The sequence below is a fragment of the Parus major genome, chromosome 2 (assembly GCF_001522545.3).
Source record: "Parus major isolate Abel chromosome 2, Parus_major1.1, whole genome shotgun sequence".
NCBI classification, from domain to species: Eukaryota; Metazoa; Chordata; class Aves; order Passeriformes; family Paridae; genus Parus; species Parus major.
The window spans coordinates 109,035,450-109,052,629 of NC_031769.1; positions in this window are offsets into that span (position 1 = coordinate 109,035,450).

A 17,180-nucleotide genomic window follows, 5' to 3' on the forward strand; every position below is an offset into this window, starting at 1 on the left:
TGCTGTGGATTTTTTCCTCGTGCAGGTCTCTGGAAGGCTTGCATCAAGACTGAAATAGGACAGTTGAACCTGGGGGTAGTGGGATAACTCAAATGAGCTTTGAGGTCCCTTCCAGACGTTTGATTTGGCAAGCTCCAGTGCAGATAAATCAGAAGATGGTGCTGCTCAGGAACAAGGTGCCTGGGAGAATTATATGTCCTGTATCTATCCACATCAATCAGTTTTTTTGTCCTGAGACACAAAATCCACAGTCAGCCAGCAATGAGCTCTTGTGGAAAAAGACAAATCATGGTACTTTTACACTTACGTTAGAGGATACAGAGAATTTAAATTTACAGGGACCAATAACAAAATATGCTTCTAATTCCAGTGATATAATCTCATAATTCTCTGTGTCCCCCACCAGTCCCAAGGAACATGACATTCTAGCTCACAGCACAAAGGGAGTACTTGGAAAGGAATCACCACCACAACAAACAATGACTTACAGGAAGATAAAAGTCCAGTCTTTCTTTATCTCTACTTATTCCAGAGCAGATAATGTGAAGCAGTTAAAGAGAAGTGTCTCATTTCAATGGAAAGCCTCTGATGTGTAGAAATCCTGAGTGTGAAACTAACCTGTGACATTTTTTTAATTCCAATATTTTCTTTCATCAGATAGTCTCCCATGAAGCTTGAGGCCATCTAGTCGCTTTTATTATCATTAAAAAGTATATTATTATAGTATTGTAGAGACAACTACATCAGAAAAAGGCATCTATGGGGAAGGATATCCTCTATACAGGTGTCAGGACTGCACAAAGACAAGGTTTGTATTTTACTAAACTTGTATATTAGGTAGACATGGGGCAGAGGTTTTTATCTGGGATGGCAAATCTATTCCAGTCTTAAAACATAGATGGATCATCCTGCAGGAAAAAATGGGTACAAGGGAGACATCAAATTATTTTGTGGGAGCTTCTAAATATTCTTCTGTGTGAATAAAGTGAATAATGGTTTTGTTATTTCTCCCTATATCTCAGTGGACGATTGAAAACTACATTTCATTCTCTATTAAAATGGCAACCCTTTGCTAAAATCTTTGCTGGGTTAAAGGGCCAGACAGCCAACATTTGGTGGGATTAATCACTCCAGAGTATTTAAAAGCATGCCCAGTATTGGCCAAAGAGGCTGTTTTGGGATAGAAAAGCAGGCCACATGGAGGCAGAATTTGTGGAATCCATCTCTCTGCTGGCAATATCTGAGCTGTTCTGATAAAAACCCAAAGTATATGGCTGAAGTTACTACCTCCATATTGTTGTGTCCATGCCACTCAGGTGACATGACCCTATATATATTCATGCAATAATGCCAACTCAGCAAACCACCAGGTATTGCTGCCTGTTACTGAAAGTACTAAAACTCTCTAATTTACCCAAGGGCTTGCTTTTGCTGCCTTAAATCAAGACAATATAATAGCTTCTGCTTTACTTTAAACGAAACAGTTTAAAAGTGGTTAATCTGATGATTGTGGTACAAGCCTTTTGCCAGCTGTTTACTGCACTTGCAGTTTTTTAAAGGAATAGCTGATAGGAAGGCTCAGACCATTGAGGATGAGCAAACTGAAATCAAATTTAGCAGGTGCTTTTACATGGTAGGTGAGTGCACAGACACAATGTCACTACCCCTAGGCTGAAAGCACTGGCTGTGGCACTCTTCTGGCTCCAGCTCTGTCAGCTGCAGATGCTGCTGTGGCTCCCTACGTGCAACCAGCCACTGGCACAAGGGTTTCATCCAGCTCATCATCAGGTGCAGTCAAATAAGTGAGCACTGCTCAATCTGTTTTGGTGTAGAATCTCCAAGGTTAGCACAGTCCAGTTTCAAACCAGCTGCAATGCAGATGACTTTGCCTGGGTGATTCTGAAGAGCCCCTTTGCTAGCTCTTCTCCCAAGTGGGAACTTCCAACACAGAAGTTGCAGTGTCCAGGTGAAGAGAGTCATCTGTCATCTGCAAAGAGAGTGTGGCTCACCTCTGCCTGCAAATCCTGCAGTCTCTGAAAGATGCAGCAGAAGAAGCACACTGTCTTCATTTAGGGGAGGAGGTGTGTAGGAGCAAGCAAGCATGACCAAAATGATACAGTGCATTAATGCATAAACTGGACAAATCCCTGAAAAGCTGTGCATGCACAAGAAGATTCTCATAGCTTTCTCTGAGGTCTATGTTGCCTGCTAAGTCTGTCACTCTTGGATATTCATGATTTAAGTCAGCAGTATTTATTTAACTATAAAAGCTCTGGAGGTGGTAAGGAAGGGTATGCTTTGCATGAATGCTAAATGCAATCTACCTGTACTCAAGAATTAACATTCATATTTAAGCAGGTGAGTCTTTAAATCAGTTTTGTTAGTCTATTTGAGTTCTGATCCTTTAAAAAAGTATATTACCTTTGTCAGCCTTGTTGAAGACCCTGAGAGTTATAATTTTTTAGAGAGAGATAGATCACAGAACAATGTGACTTAAACAATGTTCTGAAATCTATGTTGTCATGTAGCTCAACTTACCCAAGTAAGCAGTGCTAACGTTTTGTAATTCCATTAAGAAGTGGACTAATACTAACTTAAGCCTAACATTATTAAAGCCTGTTATTTGTCTGCTTTTCCTATTACCCAATTTGTAACTCACACTGGGTAGTAATCAAAGTTCCTGCTGGGAAATTTTTGGAGTGGCTTTTCTTTGCAGCCCATTTGCTCTCTTATATTTGAATGAGTTGGGGCTAGATCTGCCAGACAACTTCAAAACATTTTTTGTAAGCATGTTATCAGCCACCACCTCATGTTTAGAGATGTGATTGATTTGAAAAGGACTCTTATTTCAACAGACATCTCAGTTTGTCAAACATGGAGAAGTTTACTTGTCTTCTTGAGATACAATTATCCCTATGCTTCTAGAAGTGGTAACAGTGAAAAGGCTAAATGAAGCTGAAATAATTCTAATAAAGATATAATAATATTACCTATTATATAAAATATAATAATAATAATATATATAAAATATAATATAATATATAAGTTATGTCAATTGATCAGCTGACACAAAGTCTTAGCCTTATTTTATGACATTGGAGCATTGAAACTACTATACCCAAATTCTGTTGTGATTTCTGGTGGGTTGTGTACTCATTTGTTAAGGTTACTCAATCTTTTTCCTGTCCTGTAAGGCTCTGGTGCTGTGTTATTAACAGCACATGAGAAAAGAAAGCCGATCGGTATCAGGGAGGAAATTACATTTCTGCCCAGTTAGCTGGCGTACCCAACACATGATTCACACTGATGACACTTTGTATTGCTTCTCTAAATTATTCCTCTTCCAGTACCAGTGCTTAAGAGGACAGTAAATACCTGATCTAGCATGCAGTCTGTGCAAAGTCATCCCTTGCAAACTTCTAGGACAAATCTGAAGCCATCAGTGAGTTGTCCTACTTCAGCACCTTTCATCTTCCAGCTGTGGCCCTTCAATTCCCCGCTGCTAAATACCTAGGCCTTGCATGATTTCTCTTGGAATCAAAACTTAAGACAATTAGTCCTCAAGTCTTTAAAATCCATCTGCTTTAATAGTAAACTGATGAACTGTGAAGTCCTACCCTGTTGTGTATAATCTCCCTCCTACAGAGCAGTTCGGCTGATGCACCGCAGAAGCTGCCCAGCTCCGGGTTGTCCACGCTTTCACTATGAAACATAAAATGTGTGTCCTCTGTGACTCACTGCCACTGGGCTAGGGCTGCCATGGATCTGTGAATAATACAGGAGTTCACAAATAAGCAGGGCTTTGTAAATAAAATACTGCCGCTGCTGGTGGTAACAACATTCTTGCAGGAGCGGCAAAATTATGTACCACAGTTCTGGTACCTCAAGCACTGTTTCCATGAGATGTGAAAATATCAGGGGTGTTTTATAACTTTTAGCAAACAGGCTTTAACAGCACGTAAAAACCATGGGACTTTAATGTCATCACTGGAACTGGTAACAGCAGAATTCTCATTAGTGACTGTATCTTCTATCTGACACACCACAGATCATGGCATCCATACAGAACTTGTTAACAGTCATGTTTGAACCCATGGCTTAGGGAATCAACATATCTGGAGGTAGGGAACACATGATCATATCAACATCTGACAATATCTTTCTCCTGTTGTGTGGTGGTGAACGTCCATGGTGTCTTCTCCACACAAGAGACAACAGTCCCTGTAGTACACTGCCTCACCTATTTAATCTGTCCCAAAACTGTTCAGGAAATGAATCCTTATCAAGCTAGAAGTCAGTCAGCACAGTTTACGCACAGCTACACTCTCCCTTACCACTAAATGGGGCTTTTCCTCTATTTCTCTCTACTTCTAACTGTAAACAATGCACAGAACAATTATGGTTTAGTGTCCTGTGAATACTTAAAGACAAAATTAAATGTATTTTTCATTGTTTCTGAAATATGCACATTGGTGGACAGTTTTTCATATATATGTGTTTTTTCTCTATATCATTGCTATCTCCCAAGTTTTTTGCTGACATTATTTTCTGATTGTATTTTGGGACCTGCTTCTAACACCACTGCATGGCCATAACAGGTTCTAGGACAATCCCAAGGAAGATTTTCCTGTAAATGATCTCACTGATGCACAAACACCCAGGTGAGATCTGGGTACACACATACCACAGGGTAAGACTTTTAACTATCTAGAAACGATTGGTACTGTACATAAACCTTTCACATCTACACATATGCTGCCAGCTCTTCATCACTGTGGTGTCAGTAAACTTCAGAAAACAGAAGAATCCCACCTCACCTTTGGCTGATAACAATGGAGATAACACTGTTGCTTCCAGGCTAACCTTCACAATAGCAGGTTCAACTCGGCTGTCTAGGGAACACCTCCCTCATTTCTCCTTTTTCCATAATACTAGCTCCCACAGCAAATGAAAGAAGCCAGCACAGCTCCAGAACAAGGATAACCACCATTGCACGGCTCCCCAGCAGAGCCAATGAGCCTGGCAGCAACTGGCAATTCAATGCACGAGCCCTTGTGTGGATGCAGAGGATAAAGCAAGATTCCAGCAAAGTTTGCTTGGCCCCAGCACCCCATAAACATGGCTATTGCCATTCCAGAGAGAAGCTGGCTTTGGATGCAATCTAGTCATGGGTATATTTCTCCCTGCTTTTCCACTAAAGAACTCTACAAGAACTGCAAAGAAAGAATAGAGGGGTCTTGGAATCCCTAGAGGGGGTCTAGGACTTGGAAAACTGGGAAATCTAGCAAGGGAGAGTTGAGAGTTGGCAGTGGATGAAGAACTTCAAGACACATTTCAAAGGGAGTGCATTGGGTGAAAGTCCAAAATTTCAGGTGTGGTTACACTGAAAAAAAAAAAAAAAAAGCCATTTGGAAAAAAAAAAAAAAAAAAAAAAGGCATGGAAGTAAATATGTTGATCTGTAAAAAACAAAAAGGGAGAGTGGGAGAAAAGGACACAGGAACCTCTCTTCTATCAGTCACAGATCTTCTCTCTGCTTGCCAGAAGATACAAAAATATTAAAGTGCTTCTATCAAGGAAGAAACATTTTGTGTATTTTCTTCTCATCTGGCTCTCCTACTATCAAATACTCTATTTAATTAGTTTTCACTAATTCAATAAAGTGTAATTATTATTTGACTTGATTTTGTACTTTGTCATTTCTGTTCAATTATCAGAAAAGTGGTCTATTACTGAGAGTTGAACATTACACAAATTTCTGGCCCAAATTACAATCTAAGGAAAATCTGTCTTTGGGGGGAAATTCTTCCCCATAGAACAAAAAAAAATATATATATTCACCATAATTTGTTACTGGACTGATACAGAGTTCAACAAAACAAATGCACTTTACATTAAAAATTTGATCTGGTTGCTTGATAATTCAAAAAGATAGGATTTTATTAGAATTTTTTAAACAGAAACCTTTTAAACATTTTTCAATTTAGCCAGCTTTTCAAATGTATTTCTTCTGCAAAGTGAACAGCTGAACAGGAGAGCCTTGCAGATGGAAGGCACAGATATAGCTACAGAAGAGATATAAAAAAGAATTTATTTGATTTATAGTCTCTTCCTACTTCTTTCTGTTCTTGTAGCTTGAGAAACACTTGGCTGAGTGAAGTTCTACAGTTTTTTTATTTTGGAGAAATACTTAATCTGGTTTTATAAATCAGGGTTTTCCCATTTCCTCCATAAATCAGGGAAGTAAAGGAATCCTATTACTTTTCTTCCATGAACAGCAAGACGATGGAGTCTCTATTGTCTGTGTTATGACTAAAGTCAACAGTGTTATCCATGAAAAAGTTGCTTTTTGAGATGCATCCAGAGACCAGTTCTCTTCTGCAGCCAAGAAGCGTGGATTCAGTGTCCCCCAGCATGAAGGAGCAGATTGCTGCTCTCAGCCAAAGCTGTAGAGGCTGGGAGGAATATTCTCTGGGCTAATAAGACTAACCAGGTCCCGTGTGATTAGGTGGTAACCTCCTTGTTAACCAGCTTGTTCCTTCTGCTGCCAGACATTAATGATACACAACCCCTGGAGCTCCACTTTTCTCTTGCTGTCTCTGTTCTCACAAGAGAAAATATAAAATGGTGTGCACTTCAGCTGACCTTGGCTTTGTGAGATACTGAATGTTCACCCCATTCTGTTGTAATCTTAATGCAATTTGTTAGAGAAAATAGAGAAAACAGAGCCTTCTATCCACTATCTACCAATAATGCACACCTAGCAGTAGCATTGGATGGGGAATACACTAACCACTTCTCAGAGCAGATGTAACTATCCAGCCTTTCCCCCAGTGAACACTTCTGTGTCTCCATCAAAAGCAATCTCTTCATAAAATTAAATCCACTCTGTTCAGTGACTGAGCCAACTGCTCTCCAAAGCCAAACAGTTGCTGCTGCTGCTAGACTCCCACACCTTGCTGCTGTTATCTTTCTTTTACAGAGCGGAAGATAGATGACTTCTCTCTTATGTACTATATGATTGTAGTGGACATAAGGGTTGGCAGGGTTCTCAGAAGACTGGATAAGCACATCTAGACCAGCACTTACCACCTGCACTCTGCCAGACTTGGTTTTTAGGACTACAGTAAGAAAGAAGGCCAAGGTGAAGGAAGGGAAGAGGGAGACTGAAGAGGCAGAGGCAGGGCTGAAGGCAGCCCACCCTCAGGCAACAGAATGGATTAGGGTGGTTTGCTGTGGGGGTATGAGGAGTGGAAGTGTCGTGGTTTTAAAAAATGATGAGATCTGGGCTCCTAAAGGGCCAGCACCTTGTTTGTCTTTTTTGCTCATATCCTCACAAATCACTCTGCCAGCTTCTGTAGTCAGGGTTACAGGAAAGGTGTCCAGCAGAGCCCAAGCTTCTGCAGAGTACCATGTGGAGCTCACCACAGGATTCTGCTCAGAAGGGACTGATTTTTGTTCCTCCTTCTCAAAGCCCTAATGGCCACCTTACCCCAATCTCAGCCCTGCTCCACAAGGCCAGGAGAAACTCAAGCCTGAGCTCTGGGCATTTTCCAGCCACCCTCAAACTACTACTTCTACCCAGTCAGCTTTGTCCAAAGAAGCTGGCTTCCACTACACCTCCTGTCCCAAAGACCAGCCACAGATCTCCCAGGGCACTTTAGGGTCAAGACTAGCTGTACCCCAGACAGTGAATTCCTCAGGGGAGAATTCCTTTTGCAGCCCTCAGCTTCCTTTTGTAGCTGCCTACCAGCCCCACATCTGTGGGAAACAGTAAAGGCAAGAAGGCTTTCAGAAGCTGTAAAATAGAGCCTCAGAAATGAAAAAGCAGAGAACTTACAGCTAGCTGCAGCTGCAAGGCCTGAAAGTAAAGAAGATACAATATAACATGCAAGGGTGTAAAACAATAGTTGAGTCTTTAGGCTTGGCCAAGATAGACCTTAAGATTGCAGAAAAATATGCTTACCAAGATAGCAGAAAGTTTTAAGTTTAATAACAGAGTATTGTGTATTGTTAATAGAAAGCAATCAAACAAGCATTATTTGAAGAAGGTGTATATGTGTTTTGAGTAATTGGATAAAACAATTGTCTGTAAGATTTAGCAATATGCTATTGGCTGAAAAACTTATAAAATGTTTTGTAACAGAGAGATTTTGAAGCTGCTTGTGGTAGATGTGAGCTTGTGCCATGTCCTGTATCTGTACCTGAGACTGGTGCCCGAAATAAAAGCTCATGACGCGTCACCCAGTAGTCCCATCCCATTTGTTAGTAAATTAACCTCCAACACACATCCACTATCATGCTGCTCCTCCTCCTCTTCTCTTGCTCTAACCTTAATTCCAACTAAAACTGGCACAGCCTCAGACCAGCTTCCCCTACAGCAGGAGGTAGCTCTGTGTTTTTCCCTGACTGAACTTGAAACCTAAACCCCTAACCTTAACCCTACAGTGACCCCTCAGCCAGGCACCTAGCCATGGCCCTGACTGCCTCAAAGAAGAATTGACCTTGCAGCTCCCAGGTTCTGTCCCTAAATCAAATCCTTTCTCTCATATCCTTTACTTACCCTTAAGGATAAAGGGTAAAAATTAAATTCAGGGTTAGAAGAAGGCTTCTTGCCGAAGACTTGTTCCTAGCCCAATACTCTACATAACCAATTGGGAATCTCAAATCTCTGCAGCAGTCTCCAGAGACCCCAAATGTCTCTTGCTACATTTACAAGGTCTCCAAAGCCCAAAGAGTGGTAATAGGAAAAAAAAACCAAACCAACCAGCGAATGAATAAATTCCATTTCATGACATCTTGCTCGGTTTTACAGCATTTCCTGTACTCTCAAATCAAGGATTCTGGGAATAGAAGAGGAGGCAAAATGATAGAACAGAGTGTACACAGCAAAAATAAATTGGGTCCTTTCATGATGCTATTATCAGAGCTACAAAACAGTACTCCAGAGAGGCTGCAGGTCAGATCCTCAGCTGCTGCCGCCGGAGCAGAGCAGGGCACACCAGGACGAGCTGCCCACGCACCGCGCGGGCTCCTCTGGTGTGCGGGATGTGGCACACGGCAGCAGCTGGCACACTCTGCACATGTACAGCTGCAGCTGCTCACAGAGCTTCCTTTCACACGTGGGGTCACATCAAGGCGTCGGTTTAGGTGGACTCGGTCCACACACAGAAGTGAAGAAAAGCCAATGACACACATCACCATGTTGACAGATGTCTCTGTGCTGTGCACATCTGTAATACACAAAGAAGCTCAATCCTTCCATTTTATATCGATGTGGGGAGCTTTTTTTTTTCCAGAGTAAAGGTAAGATAATTGTACAAAGAGTTTTATGAAGATTCTTAGGACTGAGCCATTTAGTGGAAGGAGCTGTGCCATAACAAAATATTATGGTGTATCAGTTTTTGGGTTCTGTACACCATCATGCAAGAGCTCAGAATTTAATTGATTCACACTTTTTTGTATTAACTACACACTTTAATATTCAATTGCAGCATTAGACAATTAAGAATTATGTTCTCTCTAGTGATTGAAGGTGTTAGATGAAAATCACAGATTCATAAGGTTGGAAGAAACATAAATGTCCTATCTCCATTGAGAAAGAATCAATTCTGTAGAATATTCATGAATGAAGTTTGCCTGTCTTGTTCTTCTAAAACTTTGACAATGGGAATTCTTTAAGAAACCTCTTCAAATCCTGAGATGTACTGAGAAAATGATGATCTAACATACATTTCTCTTGCTGCAAATCAATTCTCATCCTTTTGTTGGCATGGAGACGACTTGATTTTTCTCTGTGAATCTTTTACACAGGTGAAGAATGCTACCAGGTCATTTCTTATTTTCCTTTTTTTTTTCTAGATTAAATAAATATAATCACTTATCTTCCTCTTCTCTAGCTAATTTTTCTTTATATTTTTTTTCTTATAGTATTCCAAACCAGGCACACAACCTGAATAATTAGTGCTGAGTAGCACAGAGTAATTATCCTTATATTCACCAGAATTGCATTTGTTCAGCTCATGGGACAGTGAAGTCATTATGGGGGCGAATGTTTTTCCAGCAGCATTATACTGTTGACTCATCCTCAGTTCATGACTGACTGCAGGACCCAGATCCTTGCCTCCAGTACCACTGCCTGGCCAGCTAGTCTCCATTTCACACCTCTGCATTTGACATCTCCCCTCTAAGAGGAGTCCTTTGCATTCTTTATTGAATTTGATCTCATTGATTTCAGAGCATTTCACCAGTGTAGCAAGATTGTTTTAAATTCTAATCCTGTTCGCCAAAGTGCTCACAAAGCCTTCCATCTCAATGTCATCCACAAATTTTACCCTCTATACAAATCATTACCCTCATCCAAGTCATTAATGAAGGCACTGAGTAAAACTGACCCCAGAGAGACCCTTGTGGGACCTCACTTACAGTGTTCCCCTGGTTTGACAGTGAATCATTGATAATTACTCTGAACAAGTGGTATTTCAACCACTCATGCACCTACCAGGCTGCAGAGTGATTTTAGCCTGGCGTCTTTTCTTTCTTCTTTTTTTTTAGTTCAGCATATAACAACGTCATGCAGGACTACATCAAGAGCTTTCAAAAAGCCTTACACACATCTGATGCTTGCCATATGCCAAGAGCTAGGTCAGGGATGCCCAGTGTGCAGTTTATCCTTGCAGAATCCTTGCAGTCCGATTGTGCAACCACCCTTGCAGTTAGAATGCATCCAACTGTCAGGAATCTGCCTTATCTATGCAGGCAGCAGATTATCTTCTCCTAATAACACATAGCAGGGTATTAACTGCCCACCTTCCCCCAGACACAGTCAAAGGGTAGGGAGAGATTCAGCAGTATGCAGAATACCCTACAAATACAAATGCATTTGTAGCATTTGGCCAGTAAATCCAGCACCCACAGAAAGGGATGAACTTGTGCAGGCATTAAGTGTTTTGTGGGTAAAACTTCTCAAAACAGAAGGGGAAAGCATGTAACCCTCCTGCATGTATCTCAGAGGCCTCATGCCACCATCAGCAATAGGGGTAGGTGCCTATGGCACTAGGCTCTTTGCCTTAAAGAAGGGCTTAGATCTATTTAACAGGATTTATTTGTCACAAGTCTTTGTTGCCTCACTGTATTCTGCACGTTTAGGAACAAACTGCACTTGCTTTAAAATGTTTCTTAGTGACAGCCGTAGCTTGACTCCCCTGAAAGTCACCATTTTCTTAATTTTAGCCTTTTTAATGACAGGTACTACATTTATCCACTGAGATTTTTCTTCTAGCAGCTGTCAATTATTGCTAGTGCTTTTAAGACCACTACAGTGCTTTAAATTTTCCAGTGTAAAGCTCAGTGGGCCTGGCTGACTTCAGTGAATCTACATTTCTTAATGTCTAAAAGGTTTTCTGTCCTTGATTTTGTACTTTTCCACACACCTGTTAAAATGAAGCATGCTAAGATTCTGGGTACCATCTTGATTGTGACTGGAAACCACTGAATGTGTCAATCTTTGTGTCACCTCCTGTTTTTTCCTCCTTCCCTACTAAGAAGCAGACCTTCCTTTGGCCTTCCCCAATTTCTAACATCCTTTCAGACCTGTCATTACAATTTGTCCCTTCTGACTCACTTTGTGCCTTTCTTCATCCTTCCTATTCAGGCAGCCTTTGTCCCTGTGTTCCTTTCTGTGCAGTCACTTTTGTGTGGTCCCAGTGTTGTTTACTCTGCAAGGTGAACCTGGCAGTGCAGTAGGGTGTTTCTATAGTGCCAGGGCTCGGTGCAGTCACAAGGACAGAAGGCAGGCTGCTCACTCACACAGCATCTCCCTGGTACATAACACAGCGTGTACACAACTGACAAAGCAGCTTTAGCTTCTTTAGAGCCAGCTGTAGATGAATTCATGGACTTGTTTTCCTCTAAAGATCATACAGCTTCACATTCACGTTCTGCACGTGCTTGTGTTTGAAGTGTGGGCTATCATTGTTTCGAGTGTCTGCTCCCATAAATAACTATCCTGTAACTATTTTAGTTAGAGTGCAGATATACCTGCTTACCACATGCTTGTTACCACAGGCTCACATTTTTCCCTTGTAGATCTTAAGGCATTTTCAAGGGACCGCCACGTTTTCCTGTTGCAGGTGGAGGAACAGAAAGGAAAGGGCTGTGCCAAGGGCAACACTCAGCTCAGACTGGGTTAGGAAGTCAAACCAGTTGCCAAATCCTCATCCCACATTCTTGCACGCAGCAGCATCACAGGTGAACCACTGACTTCCCTCAGTATGTGTAGAGGTCTAGGTGATACACACGTAGCTTCACTTCCATTTTAAAATGCTGCATATTATTTTGCTGCTCGGCACAGACTGCAGCAATGTGCTAATGAAATAGAAGTCTCTGTAAAGCCTGTATACTGCCCCAAAGTATCATTACAATAGCCAGCTTCCAAACTCTTTAGAGTTTTACATTTTCAGGATGTAGAATACAACAGCACAGTAATACACTGTGCAACTACATTAATGCAAATAAAACTCATAAACTCACTTATATAGCCTGACAATAATTGTGTAGCACAATGTTTTCACTCACTTGAGAGATGACTTTTTAATTTAATATTAATTCCTAAAAGGCAATTAAATATTTCACTATTGTAACTGGTGATCTTTGGAGTTTTATCCTCTCCGACATCCTGAAATCCAATTGTTTGAAAGAATATTGTTTGGTGAAAAATCACCCGGCTTCCTCACAGCCTCCTGTGGTATGCATTTGCCAGTCTTTCTCTCTCACACAGTTGTACTCCTCTCAGATTCCCTTCAGACCCATTATTTTCTCTGGCAGACAGGCTGGACTCTTACAGTGAGGGTGGGAGCCCGCTGGAGCTCAGCTGAGAAGCTGTCACACCGCGGCAGCACTAAAACAACGGAAGGCAGATGTGTCCTGGTGTCCCCTGTTGAGTAACAGCCAGTGACACTCGCCACTGAAAAAGTTTTAAACTCCTCTTGGAGTAGAGTAAATCATACTCTCAGGAGGTGCTTTAGAAGAGTAAGATGTGAATAGTCTCCTCATTTTGCCAGTAAATAAAGGTCTGTGGCAACATGCTTCAAATACAGTGTGACGTCTCTGGAACTGCCATCACGTTCTGAATGAAACTCCCGCGACTGCAGCAAAGCTACTAATTTACTAACAGACTTAACCACAATTCTAACGTCCAGGTCATTAAGAAAGCCCAGTTAGCCACGTGATCTGGTGCTAAACAGTCAACACAGCTTCCTTCTTCCAAGGATAGCATAAATAAAATTATTAATGAAAAAAAAATACAGTAAGACAGTGCATAAAGTGTTTTGTAGTTCTCTGCCTGCTAAAACCTTTTCTATGTAGCAGAAATCCTGTTTCTTCCTTGTGACATCTCAGTGTTAAGCACTGCATTTTTCCAGAGTGAAGTATGGACTTTCTTTTCTGGCTGTAATGAGTCAAGGAAATCACTAATGTATAGTGTCAGTATTTTTACCGTTATTATCTGTATTCTGGCACTTCCGACAAGTCAAAGATCATACTAATGATGATGTATCCAAAGGTCCAGTTCAGATAATGTACCCCATTGAACAAATTCAGTTTACAATTTGATTTCACAGGTACTTAATCATACAAAACGATGCCTAGTTGGCACAGTGATAGATGAACTGGGGACAGATTAGATTTGTTAAGGCTGACATTAAGATCAGCACTGTCTAGTGTGATTCCTGCTCTCCTCACACTCTTGGATGTAGGAGGTGTGATCTCTCATTCTTCAGCAGTGGGGGGATGTGAAATTAGGAACCCCAGAAACTGACACTGAATGGTGGGAGTGCTGCTTGGTCAAAATATGTCATTATCATGTCTGTCATCTTTGTTGTTAGAGAGCCATTTATGTTATCCAAGAGGAAATCAGCTGAGTATGGAAAACCTGAGTAGGACTGTTACAGATCTCATGGCTTTTAATGTTACTAAATGCAAATTCTAGGAAAGACAGTAAAAGCTTTGGAAACTCCTTCATGAATTGGTGGCTGGAAAGAAGGGATGCTCAATGTGTGATAGGACAGCTTGTTCAGAACTTGCAACAGAAAAAAGGTTTAGGAATGCAGAAACTATTTTGAACTTCAAACAGAATGACAGCTAGCCATACCTGAGACACTTGCCTTGTGCTGGAAGGGAACAAGTCACACACTGGAGGTGCAAATTAGACTCCTGTTTTTTTATGGATGAGACATCTTAAAAAACTCAAGGTGAAAGATAATAGGGCAACTGGAAAAGAACCTGTTGTTAAATTTGCCCTAGAATTACGTTTTAAGTTTAAATTACTCCCAGTCATTCCCATTTTCCAACCTTGTAATTAGAACCTTGACCTTATGCCTGGCTGGAATGAACCTCTAATTTGATTAATGTTTGTACGTGACTAGAGTTGATGACAAGCCCAGGTGAAGCTAATAAACATGAGAGTGGTTTGTGAAGTAATCCAAATGCATCTGTATAAAGGAGCATAAAGAAGGATTTTTTTGAGAAATTGATCCCCAAGGTATTTATAAAGGCTCAGTACGTGGAGTGTGTGCTTCGCAGGTGCAAAAATTAATGGGGGGTAGGGACCAGAGTTTGCAGAAAGAAGCCTGTTCTGGTAGACACAGGCCAACATCTCTCTGCAGAGGACAGAGGGCTGAAATATATCTCACGGTTGCAGGAAGCACTCAGACTGCTCCTTAACAACCCAGCATGTCCACAAGACTGTCCAAAAAGCAGGATTTTCACTTTGCAGAGGCTTCCCCTTTTAGTTTGGTTTTCATTCAGTTTTCAGCAATTTTAAGCAAACCCAGAAATATTTGTTTTCTCCTGCAAACTGGACATTCAAGGAAAGCTTCACTTAGAATATGCTGATTTACCATGTACCCTAAACAAAATAACCTTCCTGATGTGGTAGTAGTTCTGTCAAGCAGGTACACTTGTCTGTCTCAAGACTACTAAACACACTTAGAGCATCATCAACTCCTTAAGTCTCGTTCCTGTGGCGGTTTGACAGGAATCAAAGCATTTTTCTATGGGAACTCTGCCTTCCATGTGACAACAGTTCGTTGAAAAGCAGCTTGCTAACTGTAGTCTCAATCCCCCTTGAAAACATTTGTTCTCCTGCCACGCACAGTCACTCCCAGTCAGTCTGTGACCCGTGGACAGGAGAGTGTCCATTGCTCACTCAGCCTTGGAAGGGCATGTTCTAGAGAATGAAAGATTAAGATTTATTGTGGTGAAACTGCCTATAAGTGCAAATAATTTAGCACTGTGTTAAAACAGTGATTAATTTAGCCCATAATTTCAAGAAATGAAGCAACACTCCCTGACAAAGCCTCAGAAGTTATAATTTATAACAGCTCTCCCAGTTAGCAGCCTAGAGAGCTATCCTCAGTCCTGTTTATATCTTCACTGGATTCCCTGCTGATCATCAAGGTCTCCTGGTATAGTCTCCTGTGAGCTGTAAACAGAGATTTTAAGGACAGGTTCGCCTGTGGTCTGATCTGTTTTACATGTCACTGCTCCTTTTCAGGAAGGTTACTGACACTTAAAACATCCCTGCTGAAACACAAGTCTTCCCTTACCTCATCATTAGAGTGACAAAATCCCTGGCTGCAGGCTCATTCATTTCATCCTCTGTGGTGCTGCCTTTTCCCTACATTTTTCTGTTATATTGTGATAATAACAATATACAGCTTCCATAACTGATACAATCCACAGACACAAAGACTTCCCTTCTGGCTTTCCATCACACACCACATCTCATTTCGAGCTCTCATTTTAGCCTGTGTTGTCCATGACCTTGTACCTTACTTCACCTGTTGTGTCACCTCTTATGTGCTCCATCCCTCCCATGTTCCCTGTGCCACCAAGCCAGAGGGTACCAGCATGCCACTCTCTGTGGTATCAACTACAACTGAATCACATTTTCATCCTTTTCTCACCTCTTGTTCCCGCTGCTGCAGCAGTGTGAGGAGGCCAGTACCCAGAAAGTGGTATCAGAGTGAGAATCCAGCATTGCCTGTGCCTTTCTCTTACAACTTTTAACACGAGGATTACTACACTTAATGTTTGCATGAAAGAGGGTAGTGTAATGCCCTAGCTGTCTAACCAGGCATGCTTGAGCCTCCAGTATGATCAAACCTTCCCTTTTTCAGTTTCTTGTTAGGTTTTTTTTTCCCCATTCAGAAATGGTGTCTCTTCATGTTGCTTTCAGACTGAACAAAGCATCAGCCCCAGTACAGGATTGATGTAGAAGTATCCCAAAAGCCTTCAGCCCTCCTAGTACCATGTGATTAGGAGCATTTAGACCCTTAAACGTTATCCAAGCTCAAGTTTCTAAGTATGTAGCTAAACAGTTACATATATTGTTGTTTTTGTTAAGTGGATGGGAAAATCTGTGAAAACTGAAGATGAAAAACCCCACCCAACTTCCGAATTTTGTTGTTTTAAAGACTATGCATTGCATTTCTAACGTAGATAGCAGTGTCTTATTTCAAGGTAATACATGATGGTTAAAGATGAAAGGAAACCTGAGGTTGCTACTCTGAAAGGTGCTGAATTTTCTTTTCAGGTACCTGTGCGTTAAGCCTACATGGTTAATCTCTATGGCTTATCTGACCAGTTAGGGAAAAATAAGTGGGTCACAGAAACCGAGCGCTGGGGACCATTCGGTTCCTCCGGCAAACCTAAATGCGTACATTTTGAGAACCGCAGGATGATCGGAAGCTTTCGCTGCTCGTCACTCCCCACAGCCGGGCCAGCCGATGTGCTCGGAAGGCTCCCGCACACCCACCCACACGCCAGCCTCTGCTCTCAGCAGCGAGCCGTGCTGGAGGCATGTGCCCCGCCACCTGCAGCTGCAGGACCGGGCTCCAGGAGAAGGGCTGCAGCCGCGGCTCGCACAGAGGGCTCTTTCCCCGCTACTTCCCTGCGCCGGCTGTGCCGGTGCCAAAGTTGCGCTCCGCTCTGCGCCCTGCAGCGGGAGCGCCGGCTGGGCTGCCGGGGGCTACAGGGGACCCCCGCCCGGGGTTGGGACTCATGCCGAGGACTCCCGCCCCGGGTGGGGTGCCTTCCGCCGGTGCCTGCCCCACGACCGCTGCTGCGGCACGGAGCGATCGCCCCCGCCGCAGCTTCGGCACCGTGAGAAGCCGGCACCGTG